Consider the following 10,041-nt stretch of genomic DNA (forward strand, 5'->3'; position numbering starts at 1 on the left):
ACACACTGCAGATTCCAGAAAATCTACCTCCCAGAAAGTGAGGGTACCGCTGGACGAACTTTCTGAAAACTGTCAGGAAGAACTTGTGTCCCCAGGCAGGCCTCCCATATGTGGCTGGGGCTCCTGGATATCTGGGCCTCACAGTCTCCCTCAGAGGGGACAGAAGAAGGAACCTGCTTTGATGGCTCCACTGGCAGCATCCCCTGATGGAAACGGGGGCAGCCCCTCACGTGTTCCTGGTGTCCTGGTGACTCTTGGGCACAGCCATGTCTCTCAGCTTCTTCATGATGGGGGAGGGGGTAGTGGGTAGCCCAGCAGCTTCGGATCCCACAGATCCTCCTGGGACAGCCCAGCATCTGCAGGTCCCACAGGTCCTCCAGAGGACAGCGTGGAAGCCACAGGTCCCACAGGTCCTCCAAGGAACATCCCAGCAGCTGTGTATTCCACAAGTCCTCCAGGGGACAGTAGAGTAGCCACAGGTCCCACAGGTCCTCCAAGGGACAGCCCAGCAGCTGTGGGTACCACAGGTCCTCCAGGGCACATCTAGCCACTGCAGGTCCCATGGGTCTTCCAGGGACAGCATCTTGGTGAGTTTGTGATCCAGCAGGTACCTGCCCAGGTGGCTCTTGTCATGCCACATGGCCTCCATCTCATTGGCCAGGTCAACCCCCATCGCATGGTGATGGGCCAAGATCAGTCAATGAACCTCCACCACCAATACCCTAAAAAAGGCCCCCATGTAGTAAATGCTGCCCTGATCCCTGGGGATGTGGGCCTGGGACTATGGCTGGCACTTGTAGCTGAAGTCCTTATAGGCTGCCCAGTAGAAACTGGGGTACAGGGTGCCAAAGAAGGGGGACAGGATCTCCACACCCATGTCATCACAGAACTTCAGGTCTACGCCTTCACACCAAGTCGTCCACCTCAGGGAGGAAGTGCTGCTTGCAGAAGCAACTGACCATCACCATGTGCCGCATGGACACAACCTGCCAGTGCAGGACATCACAGACCTCGAGGACCACCACCCTCCAGCCCTCCCGGTGAGGACACAAGGGCCTGGCAGCCGGCTGGTCGATGAAGACATAGTAGGTAACCCTGTGGCCACCATGAGGACCACCAACATCTGGCTCTCCTGGAGGGGCACATGGACCCGGCAGCCAGCTGGTCAGTGAAGATGTAGTAGGTGACCCTGTGTCCCACCATGAAGGGCTTCTCCGCTATCTGCAAGAACAGGTGCAAGAAGTTATAGGGACAGGGACAGGGTGTGAGGAGGTTCACTGCCAGAGGCTGGCAGCAGGACCCCAGAGCTGGGGGTTGTGAACATGTACACCTTCTTCAAGGGGTCAGGCTCTGGACTGTTTAAAGCGACAGCCACTCTCCCAGCCTGTCCTGAGTGAGTCTGCCCCTGGGGCCTCCCTGCCTCCTGCTCCCAGAGATGGGGGCCATCAGCACCCCATCTTACAAAGGGGACCCTAAGGCTTAGAAGGCTGGAAACCCATGCAGCCCTACATTTAAGTGGGGGAAAAGCTCACACACACCCAGCAGGCATGAGGCAGGTCATCAGGGGGCAAATCGCGGCTCAACCAATGGGAAACAAGCCAGAGGGGAAGCAGGAGGAGAGAACGGTTTTCCTGGCAGAGGCACAGCATAGGCAAAGGCTTGGATTCCAGCCTGAGGCACCTGTGGGAAGCCACACTCCTGGGTTCCCACAGAAGGGAGGGTCCCCGTGGGAGAGGTGAGGCTGGGAGGGGACCAGGAGGGGAGCAAACCACAGAGAGGCCCAAAGCTTATGTTCCAAAAAGATCACTGTGGTTACTGGAGGAGAACGGGCTCTGTGCCTGTGAGGACAGGGAGACCCTAACCCTAAGGCAACCCTAACCTTAACCCCTAACCCTAACCCTAACCTAACCCTAACCCCCATCCTAACGACGAATACCAACCCCAATGAAATCATCACAAAATCAGCGAAATGCATTCCTATACCTTTCTTTAAGTAAAAGTGAGGATCCTGATCAGGAAAATTGCGAAACCAAGAGCTCGCGGACACGCCTGCGCCATAAGCAAGTGTCTGTTCACAGACGTCTCGGGGCTGTTCAAGAGTGAAACAATGTTGCGCAGCGCAATGAATGCGGGAGTCAAGCCATGCGGTCGTGTAAGTGACGCAGAAAAGGTTCTAACCCAAATCCACGTCTGCTGCGGTGACAAACTCTCACGAAAGCAGGAAGAAGGGGTCGTTTTCCCGTAAATCTCCGGCGAGCACCGCGCGCACGTCTGAAGGCTGCCGGCTGTCCTCGGAGTCCGGAACGAGGGCGGACGCTGGTGCCCACGGAGGGACAGACCCCAGGACCGCACTCGGAGGCGGCGTCCGGGACACACGGTCGGACGCGGCTGCGGGGCCGAGGGAGGGGACCCGGGAGCTGGTGTGTCGCGCACACAGTCCCCTCGGGGACAGCGAGAACAGTCCGGAGAACGACGTGCGGCAGGTGACCTCGGCTGGGGCTGCGAACTGCCACCCGCCTGAAGCGGTCCGTGTCGTCGTGTTTAGTCGCCGTGAGAACGCGAAGGGTGACGCCTGTCCCCACGCGCGTGGACCCCGGGAACGGCCCCAGGGACACAGCCCTGTTGAAATGCCCCTCAGACGGGACCCTCTGCGCTCCGTAAGCCCGTCCGGGTCGTGCACAGGGCGGAGTCTCGGGAGCGGCTCCGGAGGGAGAAAACCGGTCGGGACCGGAGAAGACGGCGCGGACGGGGCGGCGGGCGGTGACCGCCGACGTGGGCCTGCGGTCCGGGGGCCACTGCAGGCGCTGTCAGGGTTTCCTCACCTGGGGTTCCGTGGGGTTCCACGGGACGGTGTCGCTGTTTGGGGTCAAACGCCCGAAGCAGCCCGTGTCACACGACAGACGCGGTTCGGAAGCGACGGTGGGGGGTCTGCGTTCGGGGATGAGCGTCTCTGTGAGACCCGGTCCCGCAGGTCCGAGGTCACCGCAGAGGACGCGGCGCTTCCCGACACCCGCGGCACCGCGTCGCAGGAGCAGAGACGACGTCGGACTCCGGGAGGGAGGCCGCGCCCGCCGGGTCCAGGTCCCCCGCGCGGACGGGCCACTCGCCCTCGCAGGAGGCCGCGGCCGGCCCGAGACTCGCGGGAGGACGGAGTCGGGGCGCGTCAGACACGGCGGGACTCGGGGTCCCAGGTCCCCGCGGCGCCCCCACAGCTCGGTCGGAGCCGTGAGGAGGCGGGTCGGGCCTCGGGCCGGCGGCCGGGGAGCCGGAGCGGCGGCGGGACGGGGGCGGCTCGGCGCTCGACAGACCCCGCGGAGGAGACGCTCCCGCCCCGGGCCGGGAGCCGAGGTTCATCCCCCGCAGGAGGTCGCCGCCCCCGCAGCTCCGCGGCGGGAACCTACGTCCCCCCGGCCCCCGCCTCTCTCCACGGACGCGCCCTCCCGGCAGCCCTCCCGGCTTCCCGCGCCTTGCCCGGGACCCGCCGAGCCGGGGACAGGCCGGTCCTCCGACGCCGCGCGCCGCTGACGACGGACACGGAGCGGGACGCGCGGGGACGGGAGACGCTCGGGCTCGGGGACAACCGCGCCGGGAAACACCCGCCGTCCCCGCCGCCGCCGGCAGAGCCCGCGCTGTCGCTCCCGGCCGGAGCCGGTGTGGACGCGGGAAGGACGCGCGGGGCCGAGGCGGGCGGGGCGGGAGGAGCGCGAGCCCCGAGGGGGCGGCAGGAGCCGAGTCCGCCGCGCACAGACACAGCCGCGACCCGGGGCGCGTCCGAGCCCGGACAGGGGGGACCCCACAGCCCCGCGCTCAGCCCCGCGGGACCACCGCGCCGCACACAAAGCCGCGGAAGCCGCACCGTCTACACAGCGCGCCCCTCCTCCGGGGGTCCTGCGAGCCCCGCATCCCCTCGGCAGTCCCCGCTCCGGCGGCTTCAGCTCACCTTCTCCCACCACGGGGCCTGAGGGGGCCGGACGCCTGTCGGCGTGGACACGGCCCCGCGCCCTCCACAGCGCGTCCTGAGGAGGCCGGGCTCCTGACTGTGGAGAGGCCCCACCTCCTCCCGTGCACTGACAGGTGTTCCAAGGCCTCAGGACCCTCTGTGCTGACCCCCAGGCTTCAGGAGGAGACACTCAGGAGCCCCCTGCGGGGGTGGGGGGCGGAGCGGCGCAGGATGCTACGGTCAGTTCAAGGCAGGCTCCTGTTCCTTCTGGGGTCCAGCTGAATCCATTATATTTGGGAAATTCAAACTGAAATGGAGCCCAATTATCCCCTGACTTCCCGGGAAATAGGAACAATTAGAAACCTTACTGAATTAAGTGAAATGCAGACACAGGTTTTACAAATTACACTAAAATTCACTCAAAATTGTAGATATATTTAAAATGTAAAACGATCAAAATAGCAAAAAGAAAACCCACATGGCCTCAAGCTTGGTGATGAGTTTTAACCCACAACACCACAAGCTAATCCACAAAAGAAAAAAACTGATAACATGAACTTCCTAAAATTAAAACTTCTGCTCCGTGAAAGACCTTGATCAGAAAACTAAAAGACAAGCCACAAACTGGGAGAAATATTTGCAAAACACATATCTGGTAAAATATTTGTATTCAAAACACACACAAAACTATCAGAACTCAACAATAAGGAAATAACATCCTAATCCATAATGGTAAGGATCTGAAAATGCCTAGACAAAGAAGACATACAGATACAAAATAAGCATACAAAAATATGCTTGACCTCATCATTAGGAAAGCACAAATTTAAACAAGAGGGACACAGCACTGCACAACTATTATAAATGCTAAACTCTAGAGAAAGGCTTCAGAGAATACCAGTTGCTGGAAGGTAAGGAATGTTAGCAACTGTCCCTTCAAAGATAGTTTGGCTCTTTTTTCCAAACCTAAATAAGTCTCATGTTAAGAACCAACAATCACACTTCCAGTATTAAGACAACTGCTTTGAAAAACTATTTCCAAGCAAAACTCCCATGCAGTTATGCACAGAAACTCTATTCATAATGGTTACAAACTTAAAGAAGTCAGGATGCCCTTCCATAAATGCATCCATAAGGAAACTGAGCACATCCATGTGAAGGAAGCAGATTATGATGCCCAAAGTATGCCTCTTTGGCACAAGGTTTGTTTGGGCTGATTAATTTTAAGAATCAGCAGTCTCAGGACAATCTCTGAAAACTGAGCATAGGTTGTTTTTGGGTAAGTGAAATGCATATTTATAAAGGAAATCTCCATTCTTTTTTTTTAAAGATTTTATTTATTTATTTCACAGGGAGAAAGATATCAAGTAGGCAGAGAGACAGGCAGAGAGAAAGGAGAGGAAGCAGGCTCCCTGCTGAGCAGAGAGCTCCATGCGGGGCTCGATCCCAGGACCCTGGGATCATGACCTGAGCCGAAGGCAGAGGCTTTAACCCACTAAGCCACCCAGGCACCCTGGAAATCTCCATTTGTAAGGGTGTCTCTCTGTACCAGGAACAGAAGAACGACTAAATCTGAAGAAAATCTTAGCAAAAGAGAAGACACAAACTTAAATCACCAAGGGAGAAAGGGGTTCACTTAGGGTCAGGGGCTTCAGCTGCCCATCCAGTGCTCTTGCTGTGATTCTACAATTGCAAAACACTCTTAAACTTGTTTAAAAAGCAATGTTGCTCTTGGTGGGAAACTCGCGGCCCTAGCTTTGGGCATCTGGGCATTTGGGCACTTCTCAGAGACTGGAAGGCACACAGACCTGATTCTTGTCCCGAGGAGGAGGGAGCCCACAAGTCACCCACACCCCCCACAGTAATCACCCTTCCCCAAGGAACAAACTGGCTTCCTTTTCTATATTTTCTCTCTTCTTTACAAATACCAGAGACCCAACATGAGGATAGTGAAAGAAATTATTGTTCAGTGAAGCTGTCGAAGGCTCAAGGATTATTCCACAGGGTGGAATCTATACTTGGCAGATTTTCAGAGACCACCTGTCCTGGGCCATGTACATGGCTCTCAGAGACCATGCAGCCTCAGTGAGGAACTGCCCACTGGTAGACAAAGTTGTTCCAATGCCCTTAATTCTTAACAAGTATGAATGCCAAGGGTTAAATTACAACTGGGAGGCCAATGGACTGCAGGGCAGTCTGCTATATGGATGTAGCGGCCAGGACTGCATTCAATGTTTGCAGCAATGTTACCTTTTTTTTTTTTTAAATTGTGTTATTTTTTTTACCATACAGTACATTCATTTTGATGGGGTTTTTTCTGTTTTTTTTTTTTATTTTATTTTTTCAGTGTTCCAAGATTCATTATTTATGCACCATGCCTAGTGCTCCATGCAATACATGCCCTCCTTAATACCCATCACCAGGCTCAGCCTCTTCCCACCCTCCTCCCTTCCAAAACCCTTAGTTTGTTTCTCAGAGTCTGTAGTCTCTCATGGTTCATCTCCCCTCCAGTTTCCCTCAATTCACTTTTCCTTTCCTTCACCTAATGTCCTCCATGCTATTCTCATGTTCCACAAGTAAGCGAAACCACATGATAATTGACTTTCTCTGCTTGACTTATTTCACTCAGCATCATCTCCTCCACTCCCTTCCATGTTGATACAAAAGTTAGGTATTCATCCGTTCTGATGGAGGCATAATATCCCATTGTGTATATGGACCACATCTTCTTTTTCCATTCATCTGTTGAAGGGCATCTTGGTTCTTTCCAATTTGGCAATTGTGGCCATTGTTGCTATCAACATTGGGGTACACATGGCCTTTCTTTTCACTATATATTTATCTTTGGGGTACATACCCAGTAGTGCAATAGTCAGGCCATAGGGCAGCTCTATTTTTAATTTTTTAAGGAATCTCCATGCTGTTTTCCAAAGTGGCTGCACCAACTTACATTCCCTCCAACAGTGTAAGAGGGATCCCCTTTCTCCACATCCTCTCCAACATGTTGTTTCCTGTCCTGATAATTTTGGCCATTCTAACTGGTAGAATATCAGAATATCAGTTAGATATATACCTCATTGAGGTATCTCAATGAGGTTTGAATTTATATCTCCCTGATGGCTAATGATGATGAACATTTTTAATGTGTCTGTCAGCCATTTATTTGTCTTCTTTTTTTAATTTAATTTTATTTTTTCAGTATCCCAAGATTCATTGTTTATGCACCACTCCCAGTACTCCATGCAATACGTGCCATCCTTAGTACCCACCACCAGGCTCACCTAAACCCCAACCTCCCTCCCCTCCAAAACCCTTTGGAGAAGTGTCTGTTCATGTCTTCTGCCCATTTTTTGATTGGATTATTTGGTTTTTTGGGTGTTGAGTTTGAGGAGTTCTTTATAAATCTTAGATATCAGCACTTTGTCTGTAGTGTCATTTGCGAATATCTTCTCCTATTCTATGCGTTTTCTCTTTGTTTTGCTGACTGTTTCCTTTGCTGTGCAGAAGCTTTGTATCTTGATGAAGTCCCAAAAGTTCATTTTCGCTTTTGTTTCCTTTGCCTTTGGAGACAGGTTTTGAAAGAAATTGCTGTGTCTGATGTCAAAGAGGTTACTGCCTATGTTCTTCTCCAGGATTTTGATAGATTCCTGCCTCACATTGAAGTCTTTCGTCCATTTCAAGTTGATCTTTGTGAATGGTGTAAGAGAATGGTTGAGTTTCATTCTTCTATACATAGCTGTCCAATTTTCTCAGGACCATTTATTGAAGAGACTGTCTTTTTTCCACTGGATATTTTTTCCCTGCTTTGTCAAAGATTATTTGACCATAGAGTTGAGGGTCCATATCTGGACTCTTTACTCTGTTCCATTGGTCTATGTGTTTGTTTTTGTGCCAGTACCATGCTGTCTTGTTGACCACAGCTTTGTAGTAAAGCTTGAAATCAGGTAACGTGATGCCCCCAGTTTTGTTTTTATTTTTCTGCATTTCCTTAGTGATCTGGGGTCTTTTCTAGTTCCATACAAATTTTAGGATTGTTTGTTCTAGCACTTTTAAAAATGCCAGTGGAATTTTGATTGGGATGGCATTGAAAGTATAGATTGCTCTGGGTAGTATAGACATTTTTAACAATGTTTATTCTTCCAATCCATGAGCATGCAATGCTTTTCCATCTTTTTTGTGTCTTCTTCAATTTTTCCATGAGTGCTCTGTCGTTCCTTGAGTACAAATCCTTTACCTCTTTTTCATGGTATCTTATGGTTCTTGGTGCTATAGTAAATGGAATCAATTCTCTAATTTCCCTTTCTGTATTTCATTGTTAGTGTATAAGAAAGCAACTGATTTCTGTGCATTGATTTTGTATCCTGCCACATTACTGAATTGCTTTATGAGCTCAAGTAATTTGAGGGGTGGAGTCTCTTGGGTTTTCCATATAAAGTTTCATGTCATCTGTGAAGAGAGTTTGATTTCTTCTTTGCCAATTTGAATACATTTTATCTCTTTTTGTTGTCCGATTGCTGTTGCTGGGACTTCTAGTACTATGCTGAACAATAGTGGTGAGAGTGGGCATCCTTGTTGTGTTCCTGATCTCAATGGGAAAGCTGTGAGCTTTCCCCCATTGGGGATGATATTCGCTGTGGATTTTTCATAGATAGATTTTTGTAAAGTTGAGGAATTTCCTTCTATCCTTACACTTTGAAGAGTTTTAATCAGGAACGGATGCTGTATTTTGTCAAAAGCTTTTTCTGCATCAATTGAGAGGACCATGTGATTCTTCTCTCTTCTCTTATTGATTTGTTCTATCACATTGATTGATTTGTGAATGTTGACCCACCATTGTATCCCAGGGATAAATCCAACCTGCTCATGGCAGATACTCTTTTTAATGTACTGTTGGATCCTATTAACTAGGATCTTGTTGAGAATCTTGGCATCCATATTCAGCAGGGATTTTGGTCTGAAATTCTCCTTTTTGATGGGTTCATTGCCTGATTTGGGGATCAGGGTAATGCTGGCTTCACAGAAAGAATCTGGAAATTTTCCTTCTGTTTCTATTTTTGAAACAGCTTCAGAAGAACAGATATTATTTCTTCTTTGAATGTTTGGTAGTATTTCCCAGGGAATCTGTCAGGTTCTGGGCTCTTGTTTTCCTAGAGGTTTTTGATCATTGCTTCAGTCTCATTACTAGATATTGGTATATTCAGGTTGTCAATTTCTTTCAGTTTCAGTCTTGGAAGTTTATAGGTTTCCAGGATTTCATTCATTTTTTCTAGGTTGCTTAACTTATTGGCATAAAACTGTTGATGATAATTTCTGATGATTGTTTCTATTTCCTTCATGTTTTCATGACCTCTCCCCTTTCATTCATAACTTTATTAATTTGGGTCCTCTCTCTTTTCTTATTAATTCTTTCAAAAAACCAGCTTCTAATTTTGTTGATGTGTTCTACTGTATCTCTAGTTTCTAACTCATTGATCTCTGCTCTAATCTTAATTATTTCCCTTCTGTGCATGGGGTTGGCTTAATTTGTTGCTGATTTTCCAGTTCCTCATGGTGGACAGAGAGTTAGTGTATCCAGGATTTTTCAATTTAATGTTTGATGTAGAGCTCCATAGTTCACTGTTTGCACATAACACCCGGTGCTCCATGGGATCCATGCTGGATGCTACCTTTCTTGCTAAGAGGCTGTGAAGGAGGAGGAGCTTGTCTCAACCACAAAGATGGAATAGAAATACCCCAAGGGGCTATCTTCACTGACCCAGGACCTGTTCCATTGCCCATCAGCACAGTCAGCTCAATAATGGGGGTTGTCAGGATCTTAGCTGGCCTGACCTGGATGACCACAGATACCTGCCTGGATGGTTGGAGGCCAAGGGCTGTACTGTCTGAAACCTGACTGTCTAGTTCTAATTGCTCAGTTGGGGAAAAGATTCAGCTGGTGCCAGAAGGGCCCATCAGTCTACAAGAAGGGAGCAACCAGAGGCTGTCAGGTTGATGCACCTAGCCTATATAAATCCACATGTGTTCACTGAGTGTCCTTGGGATCAGGGCTGTGCTGAAGGTTGCCCAGGCAGAATGGGCCCAACAGCACCCTTCCCAGTGAG

At 50.5% G+C, this 10,041-nt stretch overlaps 1 pseudogene; it reads right to left on the reverse strand.

The window, feature by feature from the left end:
- LOC122915501 overlaps positions 1 to 1,921 on the reverse strand; it is a 76,385-nt pseudogene extending 74,464 nt beyond the window's left edge.
- Positions 1,922 to 10,041: the final 8,120 nt, after the last annotated feature.

This window comes from Neovison vison, chromosome 8 (genome assembly GCF_020171115.1).
Source record: "Neovison vison isolate M4711 chromosome 8, ASM_NN_V1, whole genome shotgun sequence".
Classification (NCBI taxonomy): Eukaryota; Metazoa; Chordata; class Mammalia; order Carnivora; family Mustelidae; genus Neogale; species Neogale vison.